This window comes from Pseudopodoces humilis, chromosome 33, assembly GCF_049639895.1.
Source record: "Pseudopodoces humilis isolate 2021_Gansu_Grassland_sample_001 chromosome 33, ASM4963989v1, whole genome shotgun sequence".
Classification (NCBI taxonomy): Eukaryota; Metazoa; Chordata; class Aves; order Passeriformes; family Paridae; genus Pseudopodoces; species Pseudopodoces humilis.
The window spans coordinates 696,229-720,228 of record NC_142232.1 but is presented as its reverse complement, the minus strand read 5'-3'; the positions used below and the strand labels follow the sequence as shown (position 1 = coordinate 720,228).

Here is a 24,000-nt window from a genome sequence, read left to right as displayed (position 1 = left end):
ATCCCACCGCAGGGGCACGGATGGAGCTGGGCCAGCTCGGCCTGGGGCAGCGCTGGGCTCTCGGCCGCTTCCGCCCGCACTCGCTCCCCACTGCAGCCGCTCCCGCCACCACAGCGCGGGGGGGCCCGGCCTTGGCGCTCCCCCCTCCCACCTCCCCAAATTCCCCTCAAGGGGGGCGCCAAGGCCCGGGGGGGGACACAGGTGGGATCCAGGTAGGACCATTGAGGGAAGAAAATGGAATGTTAGAAGGGCATCCTGGACAAAGGGATGATGACCCCAAAATATCTCTCAAGGGTCCCTTGGGAGCATGTGGAGGTCGTTTGCACATTCTCCCAGAGGGAATTAAGGACATGGACACCCAGGGGGGCAAGAAGGGAAGTCCAGAAGGGATTTAGACAACAGGGGATGGATGGTGTTGGTGTGCTGGGAAGGGATTGGCTGAAGGGGAGTGTGCAGGAATGTGCTTAAGGCAAGAAGCAGCAGGAGGAATCTATGGGGTAAGAAAAAAGATGATAGAAAAGAGGAAAAAGAGAAAAACACTGTGGATTGGGATGTTTTTCAGAAGGGTCTTATCCTCAGAATTTGCCAGCTGACTCAGATCCTTTGTATCCCAGTTTTCCAGGCCAGGAAAACAAGGAGGTCAGGATTTCAGGGGGTTTCTCTGAGCTGGGAGCGGCAGGAGCGGGCGCAGAGCTGCGGCACCGGGAGCACGGGCTGGGGGCCTGTGGGGAGCTGTGGGGCCGGGCCGGGGCTGTGGGGCAGCCGGGGCTCAGCGCCGGGCGCTGCCTGAGCCCAGCACCCCCCGGGCAGGGCCGGCAGTGGCCCCCGGCCCCCAGGAGGCTGCGGGACGCCCCGGCCGCTGCCCGGCCCCGTGGAGCTGCCGGCCCTGCCCGCCGGGGGGGCCGCCTTTGGACACTGCGGCAGGACAGGGACCGGCTCTGGGATACGGGCTGGGGAGGGGAGCCTCAGCACAGCGAGCACGAGGAAGGAACAGCTCAGAAATGGGGATTAGACCTGCAAGGATCCAGAGGATCTTTTAAGCATTTCCTGGTGGGTCCCTGGAGAAAGGAAGGATTTTGCAGAAAGCTCAGCAGCTGCCACAGGATGAGCACCCCCAGGCACTGAGGGGGGCTGCAGCAGGGCCAGAAGAAGCCCCTGCAGCACTTGCTCACAAAGGCTCAGCAGCTGAATGCAGCAAGGGATGAGCAAAAGGCCAAGCTGAAGGCAAAGGCCATGGCACAGTTCCTACAGCCCCTGAGGGATCAAGCCCAGGGCCCAAGGGGGCCCCAGCACCCAGGGGACACCCTCGGCCACAGGGACCTGGCACAGGCATTGCCCTCCTGGCCAGGGGACAGCCCACCCAAACAGCCCCTGGCAAGGAATCAGCCTTCCAGCTGCAGGGCACAAGGACACTGCAAGCACAGACAGGAGCACCCTCAGCACGAGCAAGTCCAGCCCTTGATGGACACGGATTCTTAGCGGTGGCACAGCTCCCATTCCACCAGGGACCCACCACACTGGAGCCCTTGGGAATATTCAGGGTGGCTCTGGATCCAGAGGAGACCTTTCCTGATGGTCACAGGGGCCTCTCCATCCACTCAGAATCTTACACTTAAAGGGGGGAAAATTGTTATGGAATATTTTAATTATTAAGGTAATATCTGGGAAAGATGAACAGGTGTGTTTTATTCAGCCACTATTAGCAGATGGGGGATTGTGTTAAAAATGCAGGAATTTTTATTTGCTCACAATTGTGATTGTAATTTACTGGGAAGGGATTTGATGGCTAAATTGGGAATGCAAATTAATGTTGCAAAAGGTGATACAGAGGCTGGTTCTGTTGTACCTCTGTGTCAAATGTCTGGCAGAGCCTAGGCTGAAGTGAACCCACAAGTGTGGGCAGCCCCAGGGAAATGGGCAAAATTAGATATGGAGCCTCTCCAAATTTCCCTGAAGCAACCAGGACAAGAGGTGTCGAAAAGCAATCCCCTGTTCCAAGGGAGGGAAGGAAGGGCTCACAGCCTGTCTGTGAGTCCTGCTCAAGGCACGGCTTGGGGAGCCAGGGATGGCTCCCTAGAATGCTCCTATCCTGCCAAACAAGAAATCCAATGGAATCCACAGAATGCTGCAGGACCCAAGAAGAAGAAATGAGATGATGAAACCGAGGCACCCCACAGGCTCAGATCCTTACACCATCCTGAACCAGGTGCCCTCCTCACACTGCTGCCATTCAGAACTTGATGCAAAAGATGCTTTCTGGGGATCTGCCCACTTCCAGAGGATGCAAACACAATTCTGCCTTGGGCTGGCAACAAGAGGTAGAAGGGAAAATGCTCAAGACATGGACGGTCCTTCTGCAGGGATGCACGGAAGCACCGGCCTGATTGGGGCAAGCCTTGCAGGAAATATCAAAGGAATTGACCTCACCCCCAGGGACTGGCTTAATGCAGGATGTGGATGACTTGATCCAGTCAGGAGGACAAGGAGAAGAGGTAGAGGAAGCCTCTGTGAAATGGCTTCATTTGCAGGCAAAAAAGTAGCTTTGAGGATCTGAAAAAAAAGGAAGAGCAAAAGGTAGAGAAAATGGTTAAATATTTTGAGACCTATTTTGACTGAAGGCTTGTGGTGTATTGACTCTGAGAGGGCCCAGGGAATCTCAGACATAACATTTCCCAGGACTAAAATGGAGCTGGAATAATTCTTAGAATTACCAGGGAATTGCGGGAGATGGATTGAGGATTCTCTCTTCTAGCCAGAACATTGTGTGAATTTTTTACTCCCAGATAGTCTCAATGTTACGGGGTGGATATAAGAAAGAGAACAAAACTTAACAAAATGAAAAAAAATAAAATGATTGATGCCCCAGCCATGGCTCTTCCAGACTCAGAAATCTGAATTGGAAGGGAATATTAAACAGGCCACCCCTGAGCCTGCACTGAAGGCAACGCAGCAGCAGCCAGGGCTCCCCAGCGGGGGAAGCCCCTGGGCCTGCCCACAGATCCTCTGCTCAAATCCTCGGCCTGGGCACCCTCCTTTGCCATCTCCAGCCACTGCGGGACAATCCTTGCTCTCACTCTTGCAGCTTCAGGCCTTTCTGTGCCTGCCCTCGCCACAGCTGCTGGGGAAGGCACCGGGACAATTCCACTCTGCCTCTCAATTCCACTCACACTCTGCCCTGCCTGGGATTAGCTGCTGGCAAAATAGACCAACTTTAAAATGGCTTCAAATCTTATTTCTCCAGTCACACTAGGTTTGCCTTTGCCTTGGGGAAAGGAATTTTAATGTTTCTTTCCCATCACTCAGCAGAGATGAAATTAACATCTCAACAGACTGGGAATAGCCCAAAAGATTCTCCCCAAGATAACGACCATCAACATGTGCATGAAATTATTCCAGGTGCACATTCTGGCCAGAATCAAGTAATGCCTTATTTCTCTAAAGACATTGTTGAAGAGTTTTTGCTTTTCACAGTTTCAGTGAAAGGATTACACCATTAGAATAATTTTTCATAATAATTTTACTTCTATATTGTAGGTTCTGTTTGGGACAATGTTGTGAGAATCACTTTTTAGTTTTAGGAGAAGAAAAAGGAAATACTTGATTGCTTTGTAATTTCTCTTTATGTTTGTGTGTGGCTCATAGTGATGGCAAAATGATGGTATGAGTTTTTTGATGTTCACATTTAAGATGTATTTTGAAAAACTAGAAGAGCTTTAAAGGTGACCCTTTAACTCGTAAACCATTAAGAGAATATTTTTTGTCAAAAAAAGAAAAGGACCAAAGAAGTCACGAGCAGGGAAGTGGGGAGAACACTTGAATCACCCACAGCTGCCCAGGAAGAGAAGCTTTGCTACCACAAGTTCAGGGAAATCAGTTGGGAATTCCAAGTATGTGATGATTTAATGAGAGAAAAGCTGACAATTGATGCAGCCCTGGCTGGAGTGAAACAGAAATTAAAAATTAGCAAATAAACACAAAGAAATGCTTGACTAAAAGGGGGGTTTGACAAAAACCATACCCTGACACTCTGATCCACAAGAACAAGAAGAGAGTCAGACTGCAAGATAAGATAAGGAGCCAGAATACACAAACAAGATGCAAAGACAATGGCACCACAAGATAAAGGAGATTCTTCAGACCCTAAGCCTGAAAGAACGGATTTAAAGTTCCAAATGTGGCCAAAGGACTGAAAGGGGCATGGAGTTAATTGTAATATGAAGTGAGGACAAGCAGAGTTAAAAAATTAATATGTATTAGGCGTATCTTGTAAACCTAGTCTGTAAAAGATAAAAAGAGAAAACCAAATCAAAAAGGTCTGCATGCTTTTCAGAGGAGATATCCCACATGTACCTCAGCGCTGAATAAATTCATACTTACTCTTATAACTACTCTGCGAGTTATAGAGTTCTTTTTATTTCGCATATCAGGAGGGAGCACCCAAAAATGGGGAAAAGATGAACGGCCACCAGAACAAATCCTGCAACACCATGGACCAGACCCCGGGAACCCTGATGAATTCATATCAGGTACCAGAGAAACCATTTATCATTTCAATGGGATAATTAGATTACAGGATGCCATTGAAATAATAACCAACCAGACAGCTCCAGCTCCTGACCTTCCTCCCAACCAATCCACTCAGATGAGGAACACAACATTTCACTGTGGAATGGGATCACATTATCTATTAGCAGAAGGAGACAGAATTTGTGGAAAAGTAAATGACTCAAACTGCTGTTGACAAATAGATGATAACAGATACCAAAGGAAACAAGAAAGCAGCTCATGAACCAGTCCAAATGAGGAAAGGATGGGAATGGGAAACGTTTTTGTGCTTCCCCGGCAGACCATGGGTTAAACGAATGCCAGACAGAGCTGTTCCTCTTGAAACCTACACCCCAAAATTCCTGTAACTCAGGGATTCCTCCCAGAAACATCTGCTAGGATCTCCCAGAATTGAGTGAAAGGGGGGATGGGGACCCCCAGACTGAGCAGGAGGGGCCTGGAACCCCCAAATCCAAACACGAGGGAGGGGGTTGGAGATTGCAGGGATGATTGGGAAGGGGCAAAAGAGTGGGGGAAAAGAAGGGACTGGGACCCACAAAGAATAGGAGACGGTGCTGAGAAACCGAAATTGAATTCGGTGGGGTTAGTGGATCGGGGGAACGACGAAAAACGGGGGAAAGGAGAGGGAAAGGTGGGCTTGGGATGAAAGAAACCTGGTTCCCTGTCCCGTAGCACTCGATCCCTGGAGCGATTCCCTGCGGCTTGTGGGGAGGAAGATCCGCATTGGGGGGTCCCCAAGCCCCCTGCCCATCCCAGCGTGTCCATCTCACTGCTGCCCTCCAGCTCCCAGCCCGGCCCCGGCCGCCTGCTCTGCTCCCTGATGGATTTCTCCCCTGCCCACATCCAGCTGAGCTGCTCCCAGGGCCAGCAGCAGCTCTCGGGCCACGTGCTGGCCACTGCCGTGCTCCCCAGCGGGGACTGGAGCCAGCAGCTCCTGGTGCTGCTGGAAACCGCCCCCGGCAATGCGGGCTCAGCTCCAGCTGCCAGGTGGAGCACGTCAGCCTGGAGCACCCCCTGAGCCGGCACTGGGGCACGGCCCGGCCCCCATAGCGCCGGCAGGGGCCGGCAGGACACCGAGGGGATTTGGGGCTCCTGGGCTTAACTGGCAGCCCCTCCTTGAGAACCCCTCTCCCCCTGTCCCAGCTCCCCTCATCCCCCTCTCCCAGCCCTTTCCCAGCGGCTCCCGGCCCCGCTCCGCTCACCCCAGAGCTCCTCGCCAGCAGCCGAGAGATGGAGGAGGAGGGGAAGGAGGGGAAGGAGGAGGAGGAGCGGGAGGAAGAGGAGGGGCAGAGGAGGAGCAGGAACTGCAAGAGGAGCAGCAGAGGAGGCCCCACGTGCGTCCATCGCTCTCTGGATCTGCAGCCCCTTCGCGCCGGGAGCATCGGGCCCCGCATCCCGCAGCTCACCGGGGACGGGAATGACGGATTTGTTTGTCTTTACAAACCAGCTGGGGCTCTGCTGACAGATGAAACCAGCACTGAGCGAGAAAACAAACAATGGGATGGATTCCACTGATTGATGAATGGAAAAAGATATTTGCCTTTACAAACAAACAGTATATTTGCTGGTAAATTATATTGGATATTGAAAGATGAAGGAGGCAATGGGGAAATACCATAAATTCCATAAGAATTAAAAATGAAGACGCAGGGTTATACACTGTAGGGGAATCTTAGGTATCAGGCATTCCGGGAAATCTGTACCTCTCAAGTACCTCAGGCAAAGGGGAAAGAGAGGGAGATGGAGCTGGGAAATTGGGATGAAAAAAGTCCTTGACCTCCAAGAATTTGAGAGACCCCAGGGAAATTCCCCATGGCCTTTTCCTCTATATGACTAAAGTAAAAGGGCTCCTCTGTCTCTTTTTGGACATAAACCTCTGGTGTTTCTGGATTAATTTTCCTGACAGCTGGAAGGAGGGAGGCATGAGGGGAAGCAGGTTTTAGAAGTCTTCCTTTCCTTCTCATGATTGTGCTCTGAGTTTTTGGAGTTTACAGCCAGAAGTCTTCCTCTTTCCCCACTCATCCACCGGGTTTGGGGTGGTTTTCCCCTTTTGGGGGAAATCAAAGCAATGCACTCATGGTCCTAATTAGACGTGGGAGAAGTGAGGCTCCAGGGCTTCCCGCCGAGCCGGAGCCACCCAGCAGCCAGGGCTGGGCAAGGCGGGCCGGGAGGTGCGGAGAACTTTGTTTGTGTTGGGAGCTCAATGGCGGCTCGGGCCGGGCCCGTTCCAGGGCTGTTCCTCATCCCCGCCTTTCCCCTCACGCAGCCCGGGGCGGGCCCTGAGAGCGCGGGGCGGGGCTGTGCCGTGTGCAGAGCCCGCCGCTGACTGCGATTGGCTGCTTCTGCCGTCACTCGTGGCTCTGGCGCGCGCTGATTGGGCAGAGCGGGGACAAGCCCGGCCCCGCTGGCGCCCCCAGGGGGGCGGGGGGGGAGGAGAGCCGCCATTGCCGGAGCGTCTGTGCGGGCCCGGCAGCGGCGGCAGCAGCGGCCGGAGCCCGGTGAGGCGGCGGCGGAGCTCGGAGGCGGCCCCGGCCATCGCAGGTGGGAGCCGCGCTCGGTTCTGCGGGGGCTCGGGGCTCGCTGCGGGCCCGGGAGGGGGCGGCAGGGGGCTGTGGCGGGTGGCTTGTGCCGTGGCCGGCCCGTGTTGGCCCTGGGCTGAGGGCGCTGCGGGAGCGGCTGCCCGCGGTCTCCTTGCCGCTGGGGCCTCGGCAGGAGGCGGTGGCGGAGCAGCGCTGGCTCGTCCCGCTTCGTGTCGGGAGGCCGGAGGTGGCTGCGCTGTGCCCGGGGCTGGGCGGGAAAATTCCCGGCGCCAGAGGTTTGTGTGGCCAAAGGAGGCAGAGGAGTGGTGTGCGAGTGACTTTATTGCTGCCCAAAGGGAGAGGCCATGGGGCATTTGCCATGCGCTCTCTCCAGGTGTTGGAGGACGCGGCCTCGTTTTTGTCCTGATTTTCCCGGCCGCATGTCCCTGTCCCTTTGCCCAACACTGGCGGAGGTGCTTGGAAGGTTCAGTCTTCCCGATCCTCCTGCTGCATGTCCTTTTTGTATAACATCCGATATTCCTGGCTCTGTGAAGTGTTTGTTCTTCTGGAAGTTCAGGAATATATCGACATTTAGTCTGAGCAGCAGTCCTTATCAATTAGTAACATTTTCTGAAACTGGTGATTTCTCCCACTGCTTCCTTATATACAAGTCCCTGGCTCTATCTCCAAGCAGATTCACTCATTGCCTGTGTTTTTTTCTTCCTGGTTCTTTGTTTTTGGGATTGCTGTCAGTGCCCTCATTCTCTGTCCTTTTGTAGCCGTTTGTGGCTCAGGAGGCCTGGCTGCCACCTGCATCCCCTTGCTCAGCTGCTGAATGAGCAGCACTCAGCAAGGTGTGGTGCATGGTAAAAAGATGAGAGTTGCTGTAGCACATGAGAGGAGAAACAGCATTTGTTTAACCCGTGGTCTGTGAGGGAAGCACAAAACTGTGTCCCATTCCCATCCTTTCCACGTTTGAACAAGTACATGAGCTGCTTTGCTATTTCCTTTGTTATCTGTTTTACTACTTTTCCGTTGCCATCCATTTGCCAAGAGTAGTTTGAGTTGCTTAACTTTTGCACAAATTTTGCCTCGATTTTCTGCTAAAAGATAATCTGATGCCATCCCACAGTGAAATGTTGTGTTCCTCATCTCAGTGGATTGGTTGGGAGGAAGGTCAGGAGCTGGAGCTGTCTGGTTGGTTATTATTTCAATGACATCCTGTAATCTAATTATCCCATTGAAATGATAAATGGTTTTTCTGGTACCTGATATGAATTCATCAGGGTTCCCGGGGTCTGGTCCATGGTGTTGCAGGATTTGTTCTGGTGGCCGTTCATCTTTTCCCCATTTTTGGGTGCTCCATCCTGATATGCGAAATAAAAAGAACTCTATAATTCGCAGAGTAGTTATAAGAGTAGGTATGAATTTATTCAGCGCTGAGGTACATGTGGGATATCTCCTCTGAAAAGCATGCAGACCTTTTTGATTTGGTTTTCTCTTTTTATCTTTTACAGACTAGGTTTACAAGATACGCCTAATACATATTAATTTTTTAACTCTGCTTGTCCTCACTTCATATTACAATTAACTCCATGCCCCTTTCAGTCCTTTGGCCACATTTGGAACTTTAAATCCGTTCTTTCAGGCTTAGGGTCTGAAGAATCTCCTTTACCTTGTGGTGCCATTGTCTTTGCATCTTGTTTGTGTATTCTGGCTCCTTATCTTATCTTGCAGTCTGACTCTCTTCTTGTTCTTGTGGATCAGAGTGTCAGGGTATGGTTTTTGTCAAACCCCCCTTTTAGTCAAGCATTTCTTTGTGTTTATTTGCTAATTTTTAATTTCTGTTTCACTCCAGCCAGGGCTGCATCAATTGTCAGCTTTTCTCTCATTAAATCATCACATACTTGGAATTCCCAACTGATTTCCCTGAACTTGTGGTAGCAAAGCTTCTCTTCCTGGGCAGCTGTGGGTGATTCAAGTGTTCTCCCCACTTCCCTGCTCGTGACTTCTTTGGTCCTTTTCTTTTTTTGACAAAAAATATTCTCTTAATGGTTTACGAGTTAAAGGGTCACCTTTAAAGCTCTTCTAGTTTTTCAAAATACATCTTAAATGTGAACATCAAAAAACTCATACCATCATTTTGCCATCACTACGAGCCACACACAAACATAAAGAGAAATTACAAAGCAATCAAGTATTTCCTTTTTCTTCTCCTAAAACTAAAAAGTGATTCTCACAACATTGTCCCAAACAGAACCTACAATATAGAAGTAAAATTATTATGAAAAATTATTCTAATGGTGTAATCCTTTCACTGAAACTGTGAAAAGCAAAAACTCTTCAACAATGTCTTTAGGGAAATAAGGCATTACTTGATTCTGGCCAGAATGTGCACCTGGAATAATTTCATGCACATGTTGATGGTCATTATCTTGGGGAGAATCTTTTGGGCTATTCCCAGTCTGTTGAGATGTTAATTTCATCTCTGCTGAGTGCTGGAAAAGAAACATTAAAATTCCTTTCCCCAAGGCAAAGGCAAACCTAGTGTGAGCAGAGAAATAAGATTTGAAGCCATTTTAAAGTTGGTCTATTTTGCCAGCAGCTAATCCCAGGCAGGGCAGAGTGTGAGTGGAATTGAGAGGCAGAGTGGAATTGTCCCGGTGCCTTCCCCAGCAGCTGTGGCGAGGGCAGGCACAGAAAGGCCTGAAGCTGCAAGAGTGAGAGCAAGGATTGTCCCGCAGTGGCTGGAGATGGCAAAGGAGGGTGCCCAGGCCGAGGATTTGAGCAGAGGATCTGTGGGCAGGCCCAGGGGCTTCCCCCGCTGGGGAGCCCTGGCTGCTGCTGCGTTGCCTTCAGTGCAGGCTCAGGGGTGGCCTGTTTAATATTGCCTTCCAATTCAGATTTCTGAGTCTGGAAGAGCCATGGCTGGGGCATCAATCATTTTATTTTTTTCATTTTGTTAAGTTTTGTTCTCTTTCTTATATCCACCCCGTAACATTAAGACTATCTGGGAGTAAAAAATTCACACAATGTTCTGGCTAGAAGAGAGAATCCTCAATCCATCTCCTGCAATTCCCTGGTAATTCTAAGAATAATTCCAGCTCCATTTTAGTCCTGGGAAATGTTATGTCGGAGATTCCCTGGGCCCTCTCAGGGTCAATACACCACAAGCCTTCAGTCAAAATAGGTCTCAAAATATTTAACCATTTTCTCTACCTTTTGCTCTTCCTTTTTTTTCAGATACTCAAAGCTACTTTTTAGCCTGCAAATGAAGCCATTTCACAGAGGCTTCCTCTACCTCTTCTCCTTGTCCTCCTGACTGGATCAAGTCATCCACATCCTGCATTAAGCCAGTCCCTGGGGGTGAGGTCAATTCCTTTGATATTTCCTGCAAGGCTTGCCCCAATAAGGCCGGTGCTTCCATCCCTGGCTCCCAAAGCTGTGCCTTGAGCAGGACTCACAGACAGGCTGTGAGCCCTTCCTTCCCTCCCTTGGAACAGGGGATTGCTTTTCGACACCTCTTGTCCTGGTTGCTTCAGGGAAATTTGGAGAGGCTCCATATCTAATTTTGCCAATTTCCCTGGGGCTGCCCACACTTGTGGGTTCACTTCAGCCTAGGCTCTGCCAGATATTTGATCTTGATCCTTGCAGGTCTAATCCCCATTTCTGAGCTGTTCCTTCCTCGTGCTCGCTGTGCTGAGGCTCCCCTCCCCAGCCCGTATCCCAGAGCCGGTCCCTGTCCTGCCGCAGTGTCCAAAGGCGGCCCCCCCGGCGGGCAGGGCCGGCAGCTCCACGGGGCCGGGCAGCGGCCGGGGCGTCCCGCAGCCTCCTGGGGGCCGGGGGCCACTGCCGGCCCTGCCCGGGGGGTGCTGGGCTCAGGCAGCGCCCGGCGCTGAGCCCCGGCTGCCCCACAGCCCCGGCCCGGCCCCACAGCTCCCCACAGGCCCCCAGCCCGTGCTCCCGGTGCCGCAGCTCTGCGCCCGCTCCTGCCGCTCCCAGCTCAGAGAAACCCCCTGAAATCCTGACCTCCTTGTTTTCCTGGCCTGGAAAACTGGGATACAAAGGATCTGAGTCAGCTGGCAAATTCTGAGGATAAGACCATTCTGAAAAACATCCCAATCCTCAGTTCTTTTCTCTTTTTCCTCTTTTCTATCATTTTTTTTCTTATCCCATAGATTCCTCCTGCAGCTTCTTGCCTTAAGTACATTCCTGCACATTCCCCTTCAGCCAATCCCTTCCCAGCACACCAAGAGGAAGCAGCACAAAGTTCATCCCTGTATCTGCAGCTTCCACAGCCCCAGGAGTATTTCCACTTCCCCCCCACATGCAGGGGGTGGCCATGGATGGGGATCCATGATTTTCTCGGGGCTGAATCTTGGCATTTCTCAGCCTTATTGTGCTAAATGTTGGTGCTTTGGTTTCTTGCAGGGGCTGAACCTTTCTATTCTGGAGGAGGATTTGGCTGAATCTTTTAGTTTGATTAGATTTTGATCTATTTTGATGTTTGGGGGATGTTTGGGCTGAGTCTTGCTGTTTTGGTTTGTTACAGACACAAGATGCCCAACGATTTTCTGAGATGAACTTGGGGAAGGAGGAACCCCCAGCCCAAGGTGCTCTCTTCTCTTTTTTTCCCCCTAACCAGGAATTTTCATTCACAAACTGTGTTCACATGGAAGAGGAGGAAAAGCCCCAGAGATCCCGCACGAGGAGGGGCTGCAAACCCAGCCCAGGGAGCTGTGAGGAGGGAAGATCCCCCCAGTGCCAGGAACACGGCCAGAGATCCAGCCGGAGCTCAGAGCTGGGGGAGAAGCCTCACAAGTGCTTGGAATGTGGGAAGGGCTTCAGAAAGAGCTCCCACCTGATCCCACACCAGAGGATCCACACTGGGGAAAAGCCCTACAAGTGTGGGGAATGTGGGAAGAGCTTCAGCCAGAACTCCAACCTTTGGAAACACCAGAGGATCCACACGGGGGAACGACCCTATGAGTGTGGGAAATGTGGGAAGAGCTTCAGAGAGATCTCTGACCTGATGCAACACCAGGTGGTCCACACAGGGGAACGGCCCTACACCTGCTTGGAATGTGGGAAGAATTTTGGTCTGAGCTCCACCCTGAGAAAACACCAGCTCATCCACACTGGGGAGAGGCCCTACGAGTGTCCCCAGTGTGGGAAGAGGTTTCGGACCATCTCCAATGTCCTCAAACATGAGCGGATTCACACAGAGGAGAGGCCCTTCCGCTGCCCCGACTGCGGGAAGGGCTTTAAGCACAACTCCAACCTCACCGTCCACCGGCGCATCCACACTGGGGAGAGGCCCTACGAGTGTCCCCAGTGTGGGAAGAGCTACTCCAGGAGCTCTCACTTGTCCCGACACCAACGGAGGCACCAGTAAGGGAAGCCCTGCGAGTGCCCCGAGTGCGGGAAGAGCTTCGTGCGCTGCTCCAGCTCCATCCCCCATGGGAGGATCGGCGTTGGATGATCCCCAGTGACCCCCGTTGGGCAGAGCCCTGGTGATCCGTGGTCCTGGTGATCCGTGTTGGGAAGACACCTGGCTGGGAGGCTCCACATCTTCCTGGCTCCCCGTGGGCAGCTGGATGAAAACAGGTGCAGGAACATCCATCGGGACACAGATCAACAATGGGAATTCCTTGAGGAAGAGTGAATTTGTTGACTTTCAATGCTAGTGAACCTTTTCCTGCTGCCTCAGGAGCTCTGTGGGCAGAGAAAAGGGGGTGACAACAGACTGGGCTTCCCTGGGGGGAACACACAAGCTCTGGAGGAGGGAGGACACGACCCCCAGGTCCCCCCCTCCCCTTCTTGCGCAGCTTGACGCTGAATCCCAGCACCAGGAAGACGAAGCCAAACATGGGGTCCCCAATCTCCATCAGCATCTTCCTGCGAGCTGCGTCTGACAGCATCCCTGGGGGGTCTTCAGAGGTCAGGACCCCCAAAACCTCTCACAAATACCCCAATCCCCTCCAAGCACCCTCCCAGTCTCTCCCAGCCCATCCAGGACCCTCTGAAACCTCCTTTGGAGTCACTAATTTTAAAAAATTAGGTATTTTAGAAAAGTTAGAGATCTTAGCTAGAGATAGGCCTTTCTGGAAGTAGTTAGAGTTAATGATTAAGTGAAAGCAGGTTTTGAGATAATGAATCTTCAACTAAGGTAAAAAATTCCTTTTCATTTTATGTTTGTTCAACTGTGCTTATAATGAGAAAAGAGAAACTGATTAACGGGTTCAGGACGATCACAGACCTTACATCTGGAAACCCATTTAAACATTGCAAGGGAGGAAACTGGAGTCAAATTGGAAAATTTGAGACAGTACCAAATGTCATTTGTAATGTCAACCATTTTAAAGGCAGAAAGGTGAGAGTGAGGAAGAGCGGTTTTCCTTCATCTCTTGATGACCCCTCCTCACCAAAACGACCCCCTCCTCAAATTAGGGAGCCCACCACGCAGGTATAATGACTTTTTAAACTCATTTCTGTGAATTTTAATCCAAAGTGAGGAATGGGAGGTGTTAGCATTGTGAATATCTATTCATATTTTGGAAATTCAAGACTTTTGTAAATAAACAGACACTGGAGTCTTTTGTCAACTTGCAGTGCATATTAAGGGGATGAGTCCTGCACTCGCCCAGTGCTGTGATTAAACATCCACTTTGTAACTTTAAACTGTTGGAGAGGTTTTTTGTCCATTAACAGATTGATATTGATACTGGATCAATATTGCTATTTTGCTAAATCACTCCCATTCTCTTCCCAGCCTCCCCAGGACCCAGCAGAGCCCCTCCTGTTCCTCTCAGGATCCCACAGCCCCTCCCAATTTCCCCCCACTGCTCCAGGACCCCCAAACCCTCTCCCAGTCCCTTACAGGCCCACCAGGACTCATCAAGATTCCTCCCAGTCTCTTCCCAGCACAACCAACCTCATCCCAATCCCTGCTTTCCAATCCCCAATCTCCTTCCAGCTCTTCCAGGCTCGCTCAAATCCCTCCCAGTGACACCCAGCACCCCCAAACTCCCTCCCAGTGTCCACCAGGACCCCCAGAACCTCATCCCACCCTCCCCAACATCCTTCAAATCCCTTCCCAGCCATCCTAAGCACCTCTATTCCTTCCCCAGTTTAAACCAGGCCATCTCAAACTCCCTCCCAGTTCCTCCCAGCACACCCCAATCCCCCTCTGGGCCCCCCCAGTGCCTCCCCCTCCGCCCCCGGCGCTGTGGGGGCCGGGCCGTGCCCCAGTGCCGGCTCAGGGGGTGCTCCAGGTTGACGTGCTCCACCTGGCAGCTGGAGCTGAGCCCGCATTGCCGGGGGCGGTTTCCAGCAGCACCAGGAGCTGCTGGCTCCAGTCCCCGCTGGGGAGCACGGCAGTGGCCAGCACGTGGCCCGAGAGCTGCTGCTGGCCCTGGGAGCAGCTCAGCTGGATGTGGGCAGGGGAGAAATCCATCAGGGAGCAGAGCAGGCGGCCGGGGCCGGGCTGGGAGCTCGAGGGCACCAGCGAGATGGACACGCTGGGGGGGACACTGGGAGAGAGTGGAGAGGAGTGCTGTGGCCTTGGAGGGACTGGGAATGAACTGGCAGGGACTGGGGTGGCACTGAGAGAGATGAGAGTGGATACTGGGACACTTGAAGAAAGCGTGGAGGTCTGGGAGTGAAGTGAGATTGAGCTAGGAATAGACTGATAATGGCTAAAAAGAATTGCGAGGGACTGTGGTGGCACTGGGAGGCCGAGTTCAGCGCGGAGCCCTCGGCTCTGTGGATCTGCCCGGCAACTGATGAGTCATCAGAGAGACGCGCTCTGATTGGCTGAGGGGTGGCAAATCCACGGCGGAGTGAGATGGAGCAGGGGGGCATTTGGGGTGACTGGGATGAACTGGGAGAGGCTGGGATGGACTGGGAGAGCCACGGGAGCCACTGGAAGGCCCCAGGGTTGGGCACATGGAAGGTTGAGGGCTCTGGGGTGATTCCCAGGCAGGTTTGGAGGGACTTGTCCCTGCCCTTGTCCCGACCCACGAGGATTTGGATTTGTTTCAGTTCAGTGGAATTCATGGTGATTTGGGGGGAGCTGGAGCAAAGCAGCTGGAAAGCACAGTGGGCTTGACAGGGACTGAACCACGGCAGGAGTTGGGGCTGCCTCGTGTGAGCTCTCACAGTGTGAACCTTCATGGGGTCTTTCTAAGGGAATTTTGTTGAATTTTTATGTTCTTTATTAAAAAGTAGTGTCACAAGTGGAGCTCCGCTTTCAGCTTGAAATGAGGGGATGGAACGTGGGCACTGGGACTTCCATAACCTCAAGTTGTTCCTTGATACTGGACACTTTAGCTTTGGCAATCTGAAGCCCTTCAGCAGCAATGTCTCTGCCACCCCCTGGTTTCTGGCTCAGACCCAGCTCGCAGCTTGGACAAGGTCTGGGCTTTGTCCTCTTGAGCTTCGAGAGCCTCCCGGGAAGCACCAGCCCTCCCCAGCCCACCCTTGGTAGGACTTTTTCTTTTCTCTCTACTGACGATTTTATCCCCAAAACTGCCGTGGGAACGTTGTATCCAAGCACATCCTCCAGCGCTGCACTTTCCTCCTGTGAATTCCCTGTGCAGGGAACGTGTCTGTGCTTTTCCCTGCTCTGTTCACTGACAAACAAACCTGAGCCCGTGGGACTGTCAGAGCTCCTTCATGCAAAGAAATCAGGTTCTGTTGATCATGGCATGTTCTGGAGGAGCTTTTCTTGGTGTGTCTTGTGCTGCTGGAAATGACACAAGAGCCAGGAGGGAACAGAAGCTGCTGCTGCCCGTTGGCTCAGGGCCAGGGAACCAAGTTGTGCTCCCGTGCAGTTGGGCCCTGCTGGAAGCAGAGCCGCGTTTCCCTTGAGCAGCTCAAGCTTGTGACAGCTCCAAACAGGAAACCTCAGCACAAAACTCTTCCTCCAAACTCAGCTGCTTTCCCTCCTGCAGCTGTTTGGGAAAGAGCCTCAAAGCACAGACTCTGCTGGGAGCCATTGGTGCATTTCCTCCCTCCCGGCAGCAGCAGCTCCTGAGCCCTTCACGGGCTCCTGTCCCTTCCCAAACCCTTCAGCTCCCTTGGAACTCTCCGCAGTCACTAACATATGCATTTCTTTCATATTTAAACTGCATTTAAACTTCTCTTTTTCTCCCCTCTTTATCTTTTTAATCTCCTCTTTATCTCCTTTAATCCCGTCAGCACCAGTAGGGTGGGGATGGAGTCTTGGGGTGGGTGTGGGATGAACTGAGGATCCAGCAGAGAAGGGCAAGGCAGAGGGGAGAGGACTCAGCCAACCCTTCTCCTGCTCTCTCCTCCGCCAGGCTCCAGCTAAAGCAAGTCAGACTGGAAAGGATCCCACAAATGCTGTGTTCTCCTCCCTCTCAGCTTGGCTGGGGATCCTCAGCTTCAGCCTGGTGCAGTGGCTTAGATTCGCTAATTTGAGTTTTTTGGCTAATGCACTAGAAAATGTGGTGGGTTTAGCACTGGCTGAAATCTCCAGGGCACTTACTCATTTCTCACTGTGAGATATGGATTAGGAGAAGGGCAAAACAGGCTTAAAACTTAGAAGGAATGAAAATAACTTTATTAACGGGACTACAAGAAATAAGAAACCAGAATAAAACCTCCAGAACACCATTTCTCTTCCCACCAAACTTTTTCCTTTCTCAGCTGAAAGTGTAGCGGCAAAACATGGGATGTTAATGCAGTACCAACTACGCAACAGTCTTTTCATCAGTCTCTGTAGGGAGAGGAATTTTCTTGTTTTCTTGTCATTCCATGGAGAGCTCTCCACAAGAAAAGAGTTTCCTCATGGCTTTTCATTTCTATGAATAGCAGCCATCCAGGACAAAACTCTTGCCATCATGCCTTCCTCCCATTTCCACACCACTCTGAGGTGTGTTCATGGGCCATGAACTCAAGGGGTATTATTTTAAGGATGAGTTATTCAAGAGTTATTCTCTTCATCTGTCTCAGTGATCATCTCTGGGAACAGAAGTTTTCTTCTTCTCTCCCTGGGGACGAAGGGTCTTCATCAGCTCTCATCTCTCTCTCTCTGTTCAAGGGTCTCATGGGATCACAGCTTCTCCACCACCTGCTTGGCTTCATCAATGGATACCTTTGCTCAGATTTACACTTTGAATCCTTCATTCCTCCCAATACTCTTTCATTAATGAAAGGAGTTATTTTTCAGAACATTATTATCCATCTCCATGGTCCTACCAAAAGACTATTCCAGCTTATTAAAGCATCTCCTCATTCTCCTTCCATCTGAGGCTTGACTCTTCCTCGTACTGACCTTGATGTTTGATGTTGTCTTTTACGTGTCGATCGCTCCCACTTTGCGCTCTCTGGAGAGGGGATGAAGTCTGCAGGTCTCATGAGTGTAGTGGAAGGGTTAAATGTGGCCCAAGGTGTGGCAGGCATTCCTGGTGTGGGATTTCAGCTCAGCAGCCGCTGGAAGGCAGGGGACGGTTTCCAGCTTGGAGCTGTCTGTGCCGGCCATGGCGGGGATGGGCGAGATGTCAGCAGCCGTGGCCCGGCCCAGCTTAGGGCCGGGGTCCCCCTGGGGAGGGCTTCAGCCACCCCACTGGAATGGGACTGGGAGGGCTTCCCGGGAGGGGCCACAGCAGAGCCCGGCCTGGCCTGGGGCCCGGGGGAAGTCCCGCAGTCTCCATCCCCCCAGCCCAGAGCCACTGGGCTCCAGCCCAGCCCCCCCAGGCCACACAGGCCGCGGGGAGCGGGGCCAGCCACACCACAGCTCCAGTACCTTTCAGGGCTGCAAACAAAAAGAGACAACTTCCCCAGCTGGAGTTTTTAAATGTGCTGTTCACAAAGGTGATCTCACTTTTCAGTGCTGCAAAATGCTGTCAGTTCTCAGAACTGGCCGGCCATTGGCCTGATCTCAAGCAGAGAGAAACTCCCAACAGCCTCTCTCAGAGAAATCACTTCTGTGGGTGTTTTCTGCTTTTTTCTCTAAAATGCCAAACCACCACAGCTGGCCTGCTGGGAAGGGGTTCGGTGCCCCCTCCCCACCCCTCAGGGGGCAGAAAGAAAGAGAGCTTCCCACGTTTCTTTCCTCTCTTAAATCTGTTGTCATCGAAGTGTTTCCAGCTTTTCTAATTGGCTTAGCAATGGGCCTTTTCTCAGAGCCAGCCAGTGATTGCTTTTGCCAGGCATGGAGAAAGCTTTTAGCAGCTCCTTTTAGCAGAAATAGCATTTCCATGGCTGGCTTCTTCCCTCCTCACCAAAATTTAACCCATGCAAAACCAACAAAACTGGCCACTGGTGGTCCTGGGGCAGGGGAACCTGCAGGCTTGGAGAAAACGTGAAGAATTTGTGTGGAGCCATTCCAAAATGTAATGTGGCTTCATATCTAGACACACAGCTAAAGCCCAGCTATTTCTCTATTCTTTTTCTTTTCAGCTTAGAGAGGAAGTCACAGGTGATGGGGCCTCTATTCCACATCTCTTGGGTCCCTGCCTCGTAGCTCCCAATTTGGATGAAAGTTACCCATTTGGTCCCACTGGCTTCCTCCTCCCACCATCTTCTACATCTTCCCCCATTCTTCTGTGACTTTCTTCTTCTCTTTCCTTATGACCATTGCAGCCTCATCTCTGTGGCTCACAAACGTGCCCAGGGGGGCTCCAGGGCTGAGGCACAGGCCCACATGCTTCTTTGAGATGCCCCAGCAGTGCTGCAGCAGGCTGATGGCTGTGCAGTTCCTTTGGCACAGGAACAGGCATTCTTGGGTTGAGTCAGAAGCATCAGTGGCCAAAAACCCAATTTCCTTTGCTTTAGTCCCATCTCAGAGCTCAGTTGTGGGGCAGGATGTGGGTGCTTGGGGCACTGCAGCACATGAACGACACATGGTCCCCAGAGGTGATATATCTGGAAACATTTATTACAAGTGTACATCACTTTTGTGCTGTTTTTCCTATTGGGTTAGAATAGTGTGAGCCTGGATAGCCAATAGTATAAATGTTCAGATGGCTGCTAATGAATAATAGACATGATCAATTCCCTATTAGCAACATCAGTTTTATTTCCCTAGGATAAGCACTTGTATAACAATTTCTTCTGCAAACTACTCTGCTTCTGCTACCTGTTACATTTTAGAAACTCTGTTCCATCCATCCTGCCTTGACTGAGGAGCAGTCTTTGTTCTCTTATGACAAGTTCTCTTTGTTTTCTCTCTCCACAGGGCAGTCTTGGAGTTACTCTTGGATCTCTTCAACAACAGGGTTTGGCCCATTGTCAGGGTGTAAATAACCAGGGGTGGGACCACTGGTGCTGTGAAGTCGATTTATTGCTGGAATACATCAGAAAAGTTCTCAGTCTGAAGGCATGAGATTTTGGAGGAGTATAAGTGGGCCATAGCTCAAAGGTAGTCATGAGTTTCTTTGTTACACAGCAATATATCACATTTTGGCCCAATGGACAGCTGACATGGAGTTTATTATTACTTAATCACCTTTCACCTTTGCCAAGTTCTGCTGCACTGTGTCTGCTTTTCACCCAATACACTGCTAGCTCACATACACACATGTGCTTCTTATGATAATATTTAGATTCATAGCTTACTCTATAAAATCACACAATTACAGTTGAAAACTCTCCACCATCTCACTCAATGCAGTTTTTTATTTACTTATGGCATATTCTTACTTGCAGCTATAGGAACATAAGCTTATGAATTCTCGACTCAACGTCTGTGAACCTTTAGCATTGCATGAACCCAAGCTCCTTCCAAGGCTGTAAATGAAACCCTTCAGTATCTGTGGAAGTTTCTGTCTTTCCCTTTCCCACAGCCCACCAAAGGATTTGTGACACTTTGTGACAGAGGAGAAGCTCCCAGGCAATTTTGTGTTTGCTGTAGGGAAGGTTGGGTTGCTCTGCATCAATTCCCAGAGCACCGCAGAGCATTGGCTTTGTGATGTCAGGGCATGGATGCCACATTGTCATGGTGACATCCCAAGGTTGCCTTGGTGCACGCAAGGCCTCAGTGTCAGAGCAGCTCTTGGGCTTGCTCAGTGCAGGAGCATCCTCCTGCTTGAGGCGTTTGTCAGTGGGCAGCTGCACACTGACAGGAGCCTTGTTTGTTCCTGAGTTGAGCACAGTGTGCAAACTGGCACAGCAGCGCTACAATGATTGAGCAGCTCGCTGCTGCCGTTTGCACCCTTTATGGCATCGGATATTCCGGCTATTACCTGACCAACCTGGCACGTAAGTAGAGGTTTTCCCTGGCTGGAACCTGAGTTGGCTTTTGTAGGTCTCCCTGCTCTTTCTTAGTGACCGGGTTGCTATTGAAACAGAAAGACCATGAGGATGCCACTGGTTTGGTAAAGCTGCTGTCAACACCTTCAGCAAAACACGGGGTGTCTGTAGCCAGGGGGCTGCGGGCAGCATTTGCAGGGGTTCTGTTCCCTCCACGGGAGAGCCTGTGGCAGCAGAGTCTGGCATTTCCTCACTTTGCTGGCTCAATCTTGGGGTGACTTTACTTTTAAGATAGCTCTGAGAGCTCGGGAAGTTGAAACTGCTGGAGGCTGATGGGAGTTTTTTCTCCTGACTAATTCCTGGCCATGTGTGAGAATTGGCAGCGGTTTGAACTATTGAGAAGTGAGATCAATCTGTGAACACCACCTTAAGATGTGAGGCCGGAAATTTCTTGCTCTCTTTTGTTTCTGGCTTCTGATGAGGTAACAGGGCTCTGTCTCGGCCTCCTCCCCCCCTCCAGGCCGGACAAGGCTGCAGAGGGCGGGGTGGGGGGAGAAACAGAGCCGGCTGGCCTGACTTGGTTTGCAGTTTCTGCCACTGAACTGAAACCTGACACCATCAACATCTGCAGCTTTAGCAAGATTTTAACTCTTTTACTACCTGCATGAGACTTGCAGATTAATCCTTTTTTTCCAGAGAGAGAGAGAGAGGGAGTGATCAACCATCAACCCATCAAAGAGAGTGAAGAAAAAAATTAAATTTAGAGGGGGAAGAGAAATAAGGAGATGCTTTAATAAGCTGAAATATTTTTCTGTTAAAGCTATGGAAATGGACAGTAGTGTTCTGAAAAAAAACTCCTTTAATTCATGACAGAGTATATTGGGAGGAATGGAGTGTTTCCAAGTGTGGATTTTGAGCAAATGATGAAGTAGTTGTGACACTGTGAGATGCTGGAACAGAGGGGGAGAAGTAATAGTTGAAGATTTGTGGCTTTTAAGAAGCAAAAAGAGAAAACTTCTGTTTCCAGGGGGGCTCACAAAAACAGATAAAGAGAACTTTTGCCTTTGAATAACTCATTCATAAAAATGACATCCCTGGACTCATGACCCATAACACACCTCAGAGTGATGGGAAATGGGAGGAGACAACTGATGGCAGATTTGCGGGCAGCTGGCATCAGAGAAATAGAAAGCTATGAAGAAAAAGAGTTTTCTTGTGAAAAACTCCATAGATAGCAGAAGAAGACTTCTGTTTCTCTACAAAGACTGATGAAAAGACTCTAGCAGGAATTGGGACTGTTGTAAACACCAAAGTTCCAAAGTGTTTTTGTCTCTATGTTGTCATGTAAACAAGGGAATGGTTGGGTAGTGGGGGAGAAAAGGGTTGTTCTGGAAGTTTTATTCTGGTTTCTTCTTCTTGTAGTTTTTGTTAATAAACTTTCTTTATTCCATTTAAGTTTTAAGCCTGTTTTGCTCTTGTTCTAATCCATATCTCACAGCAAGAAATAAGTAAGTTTTCTAGTGAGTTTTTAGTTGCTGATTCAAACCACACCAGTCAAGCAGGACACCTTTGAAAATGTAGACTGGGAGATCTTCTCAGATGCTGCTCTAAATAGGCCACGGTTCTCTCCAGTTTTCTCAAAGAATTTGGTTCATTTTCCTTGCCCACTGCAGGTCATCTGAGCCGTGTGTTCAGAGGTGCCGATCCTGAGGTGAGTCAGAAAGGAACATTTGATGTTCCTGGTGTTTCAGAATTGTGCAGGGAACCGTGAGCTTGGCCTGTGGCAGTAGAGTGCAGAGGGCCAGCTGGGTGGGCTGAAAGAAGATCCATTTCCATGTTTACAACAGCAATAGCAAAGGCATTGTTGGCTATTTCCTAATTTTCCACTGCAGAGCTTTAAAAGAACTCAAAGCTCAGTTTTGCAGAGAGAACGTTGCTTGCTGATAGTGGCCAGGGTGAACTCTAATTCAGAACTATTTGCAGTCTGGCTGAATTAACCCATTTTAATTTAGTTGGAGAGACTTAGAATCCCATTGCTATCAAAGCTGATGATTTGTGCTTGGTAGAGCTGGTTGTGGAAATAGAGCTGAAGAGAAATAAGGTTCTAAATGATAGGTAGCTGCCTGTCCCTAACTCCACCATCTGTCCACAGAGCCCAGAAGCAAGAGCAGACTCTCCTGGGGCTCCCTCTGCTCCTGGAGAAGAGGCCAAAGAGGAGCAAAATGAGCAAAAGGACCACGAGCCTGCAGCTGTGGTCACAGCCCAGCCTGACCATCCCCAGACAGTAAGTGCCAGTGCTGGGTGGTGCTGTCTTTAGTGCAAGGCAGAGCTGCAAGTTTCTGAGCAGCCAGCACTTGCTGTTGCTGGCTGAGGATGCTGAGTGCTGGAGTCCTGCCAGCACCCAGCCATTCCCCCATCCCGTGACAGCTGGAAATTGGGCTTTGAGCCGTCGTGCTCAGGCCCCAAAGCGCTGCTGCCTGCGGGTGAGCAGCTGGCTGCTTGGCTCAGGGAAGCTCTGTCTCTTGGCTTCTGCCAAGCCATGGCCAAGGGCTCACACGGCATTTCTGGGGCTCACAGGGCTTGGTTTGTTTTGCTTTCCCCTTTTTGGAAATCTCAGGATGACTTGGAGAAGTGTTCTGCAGTTTCCTTGAGTAATTCTTCACTTCTGCAGAGTCTTTTAGGCCACCTGTCTTTTGGCTTTTGATAAGCTGCAAGGAGATGATTGTGTTGTCCATGAAGCTGTGGCCGGCCATTCTTGTCCTGTGTGGCCAAAGAAACAAACTGCGTAGTTCTGAACCCTTCTTCTGAGGCAAAATCCACAAGTGGCAAGTTCCTGTTGATACGTTTTGTGGTGAAGTCTGCAGCTTTGGAAACTGCACTGGAGCCTAGTGTGGGGGCAAAGCTGCAAGTCCTCGAGTGCTGTCTTGTGTTGCTAAGAACCCCTTTAGAGATGGTTGTTTTTTCTCCTTAGAGCTCTTTTCCTCCTCCTGCCTCTTCTGTCCTGACACTCCCTGTTTAACCATTAAATTTCTGTCTGTCCTAGTGAGGTGGGACAATTCCATGGTTTAGGTGGTTTTTGGTGACTTTGGTCATACATGCATTACATGACACATGGCTTCCTTCATTGGCATCCCTAGGGCTGTGTCAATTAATTTGTTGCTGGGGCCTTTTGAGGATCTCTGTCAGTGCCACTCAGAATTCTCAGCTGACAAAAGAGGGAGGAGAAACACCTTGGTCCTCTTCCATATCCTGAGGTGGCCATAGAGGCTCTCTGACCTGCAGCAGAGGATCAAATTGCACACATCCTTGTCTCCTGAATGAGCAGGATTTCTAACAAGAGTGTAGATGTCAGAAGGGCAGGAGTGGCAGGGCAGGCCTGAAAAGAACATGAACTCCAGCAGTGTCTCTCCCAAGGGGTGAGCTCACCCAGGAAGCCCCTGCAGAGCCAGGATGGAGCTGTGGGACAGGGCTGGCTGTCAGTCACTATGGAGAGACAAGCAGGACACAGCAGAAGGGGAGGGAGGCCCTGGAGAAATGCCCCACATTTCCTGTCAGCTGCCCAAGAGTCTGTTGGAGATTCAGTGCCAGATGGGCCCTGATTGCACTGCCAGGGTCACTTTGGAATCTGTGCTTCCCCACGGGCAGAGAACAAGGCAGGAGAGCAGCAGCACAGAGCTTTGGGAACGTGGGAGACCAT

The 24,000-nt window shown here is 50.8% G+C and overlaps 1 pseudogene; it reads left to right on the top strand.

The window, feature by feature from the left end:
- Positions 1-24,000, top strand: part of LOC148182306 (uncharacterized) — a 702,689-nt pseudogene that overhangs the window by 81,662 nt on the left and 597,027 nt on the right.